The sequence below is a fragment of the Ailuropoda melanoleuca genome, chromosome 16 (genome assembly GCF_002007445.2).
Source record: "Ailuropoda melanoleuca isolate Jingjing chromosome 16, ASM200744v2, whole genome shotgun sequence".
NCBI classification, from domain to species: Eukaryota; Metazoa; Chordata; class Mammalia; order Carnivora; family Ursidae; genus Ailuropoda; species Ailuropoda melanoleuca.
In genome coordinates, this window is record NC_048233.1 from 32,928,663 (window position 1) to 32,932,496 (window position 3,834).

At 36.3% G+C, this 3,834-nt stretch overlaps 1 non-coding gene across 1 annotated transcript; it reads right to left on the minus strand.

The window, feature by feature from the left end:
• Window positions 1-1,569: 1,569 nt before the first annotated feature.
• LOC117796900 lies at window positions 1,570-1,728 on the minus strand. Its single transcript, XR_004621596.1, has one exon. It is a non-coding gene; the product is annotated as a U1 spliceosomal RNA (small nuclear RNA).
• Between the last annotated feature and the right edge of the window lie 2,106 nt (window positions 1,729-3,834).

The following is a 3,834-nucleotide window of genomic DNA, read 5'->3' on the forward strand; positions in this document are numbered from 1 at the left end:
TGCTCTGAAAGAAATGAAGATTACCCTATACTGAAAATCCTACCATGTCTGTTGGTTTGCAAACTGGGCCCTGTATATGCAGGGCAAGGAGAGATCAAAGAAAGAGGCAGACCACTCCAGATTGGTACATGGCATGTTTAATAAGTGAGGGCAGGCTTGTCTTGGGCGGCCACAAGAAGACTAGATCTCCACACCTCCCTGCCAGAATCTTAAAAGTTTATATAAAGGGCTCAACTGGGTCCAGTCACATACACTGTCCAGATGGTCTCAATGACACATCACTATCTCAAGGCTATGCTCTTGGAGCAGCTTGTGGGAGTGAGAAAGGCAAGCAGAATGCACATTCCATGGACAGGGAGGGGGTGAGGAGCCTCTGATTACCCAGGTCCAGCTCATGGGTCAACTGGCAGTCACAGCCTCTCAATGACCTTTCCCAACACATGCAGAGACTGCTGTGATGCATTCTCAAAATCACTTCCCTTCTAAATAAAATATCAGGAACCTCTTCTGCCCACAATACTGATTCAGGGCTAAGGATTCAGAGTGATCTAAGGCTCCAAAAGCACAAGGGTCTGGTCTCAGGACTTACCATACAGGTTCTGGAAATAACATCACATCACTTCTGTTTGTTTCACCTATTTTCAGTTGAGCTAATTTATTGTTCTTCCATATATGCTAGTTTTTCTCACTTTCCAGTAACAACCCAAAAGACCTGATCTATATACACTACAAGAATGATTCTTTCATTAAACATACCAGAATTCTCTATCCAAATAAGGTTATTTCAATTAAATATTTATCTTGGAAAGCCAAATATTCATTCTATTGATGTGCCATATCTCAAAACATTTTCAGAAGTTCTTCTTGGAAATTGTCTTCAGGGCCTGGAGTATATTTTCTTAAAAGCTCGCAGTGGCAGCCAATAGGTCTTTAGGAATACAATTGACTTAAAGCAGTAATTCTCAAAACTTTAGGTCTCAGGATCCTCATACACAGGTAAAAATTATTTAGGACCTCAAAGATTTTGTTTATGTGAATTGTTTCATTAATATTTACCATATTAAAAATTAAAATTAAAAGTCTTAATTTTTTCATTCATTAGCTTATTTTGAAATAACCAAATCCATTAAATATTAAAATAAATAAGTTATTTTATGAAACAATTACTATGTTCTCTCAAACAAAAAAATTTTGTGTCAGAAGGAGAATTATTTTACATTTTTGAAATCATTTTAATGTCTGGCTCAACAGAATACAGCTAGATTTTTACATCTCTTTTTGCTTACAGTCTATTGCTATGTTATTTTAAGTGTTTGAAGAAAATCCAGACTCACACATATGTAGTTGGAAAGGAAGCATTTTTTTAAAGAAATTTTTCAGATAATTGTGATATTCTTCTTTGATACTATGCCAAAACTCAACAAGTAGTAGTTTCTCAGAGGTTAGTTGCAAAGTGAAATCTGAAACCATATCAATAAATTTTTCATATTCTGCTACATTAAAATCCATTGGTCTTTCTCCCACTTTGAAGAATTCCTTTTTTTTTAAAGGAAAATGAGTATTTTTTGTAAGGGGAAAGTGTAAACACAATCTCCTGCTACCACAAATTATGCAGTTGAGTTTCCCACATTTGGGTCGCAGGGGTCAGCACATCCAGAGTGCAATGGATAAGCTTGCCTTGGGAAAACCACCTTCGTGATCATGGTATCTCCCCTGCCAGGTAAGTATGAAAGAATTCTTTACCCATGCACAATTTTGCAACATCACATGTTGGTTATTTGGAAAATATTAATTCACTTAGTTCTGCAGATCTTCCAAATATCAGTACATTTCATTATATAGTGTCATGTGCCCTGAAAGCTCTGGAAAACTCCATTGTACTCCTGGGAGATAAAAAGAATCAAAAAGGCAAATAACGTCTTAGTGTTATTACAAAAAAAAAGCTTTGACTTCATGGACTCCTTGAGAGAGTCTTTGGACTCCTAGGGTCCCCAGATCACATTTTGAGAACCAGAGACTTAGAAGATGACTTACAAGTGTTTCAAAGTCAAGTTTTATAAGGCATTTTTCCAAATTGTGATTGGGATTTCCAACCATGTGATTTAAGAACTTGATACTTCCAACAACTTAAGCATCTTTTGTGGAAAACTGTATTTCAATAAATTTTTGTTGTCATTGTCTGGTGTTTTAATGTTTAATGTTTAATGTCAAGCTTCATTACCTTACATCACATCAGAAAATTCATGAGGTTGGCCCAGTTTAGGTGCTAGAATTGCCCCAATTCACACAGCCAGTTAGAAACTGAGCTGGATCAAAGTCCACAAAACTTAGCAGTGTCGCAATGAAAATATTTTCATTTCCAAAACCTTAGATGACGGCCCATTTCCTTCAAGCAGTATTCAACATGACTACGTTTAGTTTAAGGAATAATTTGGCTCTCCCGTGGGGTTTACTACAAAAGGATTTTCTATAGCTCTAATACAAATGTTCCTGTTTTCTCTTTCTCTTTTGAAACTGTGATTTCTAATTATAGAATTTAACATCTATGAATAACTAAGAGGCAATCCAGTTCAATAATCTAATTTTATGAGTGATGAAGATGAAAATCAGAAAATCAAAAGTAGGGGCGCCTGGGTGGCACAGCGGTTAAGCATCTGCCTTCGGCTCAGGGCGTGATCCCGGCATTGTGGGATCGAGCCCCACATCAGGCTCCTCTGCTATGAGCCTGCTTCTTCCTCTCCCACTCCCCCTGCTTGTGTTCCCTCTCTCGCTGGCTGTCTCTATCTCTGTCGAATAAATAAAAATCTTTAAAAAAAAAAAAGAAAGAAAATCAAAAGTAGATAGCTACTTGGAGGCTAAGCTGAAACCAAAATCCAGGTCCACACATCCTGCCTAGCCTTCTCTGCATAGACTGAGAAGGTTCTCAAAGGAAAATATCTCATCTTATCTCAGTTTTGTATTTCCCATTTATTACCCGATCCAAATTGGAGATGTGCAAAAATGTGTCCACTAATTTGGAAATATTTTACACTTTTTTCTTTCAAAAACAAGTACATCCATTTTTAAGTTATATTCTTGTAACCCACCCAGAAGTCACAAGTGACATTTTATTAGCAAGGGATAGAGAAATATGAAATAACTTACTGAAATTCCCCTACATTGCAAAGCTAACCACAATCAGAAAATTATTATCTATTTTATCTGCCTTGGTGACATTCTTCCAAATGTAATAAACTAAGGTTCAGGGTCTTAAAATAGGCAATAAAAATGATACTTACAAAAATGACTAAGGATAGGTGGAGTGCCATTAATTAAGCAATAATCCCTCTGAAATCAGTCATTACCAGCAGTTTTTTGCTATGGGCCATTAACACTCTAACTAGCAAGTCATTAATAGCGGTAATAACCAATTCTGAGGGGATTATTGCTTGAATAAACTATATATAATGATTTTTAAGCTTTGTAAAAATTTTCACATTTTTATGTTAATTTCTGAATGATAAGTAAGTATGGGCAGAATTAGCTGAGAATATTACTGGCTCATTTTTTAAAACATAAGTATTTATCTCTCTCCGTCTATTCCAATATATTTGTCCATCACGTCCTTCAAGTTTGAGGATGGTGCTCCTGATATGTTTGTATGTCAAGGTTTTCTATCCTCTTTTCATACAATATCCATAAAGACTGTCTGGTAGTTTGCAAATGCCTTCACTCATTTACAGCCCAGTACTACCACTGACTTCCACATCTGTAAAAGTCCAAGCCCATTCAAAGTCACTTTTTGTCCAATTTCACCTAGGTCACTTTGATGGTTTGGGTTGTTTTGTTTTTTGG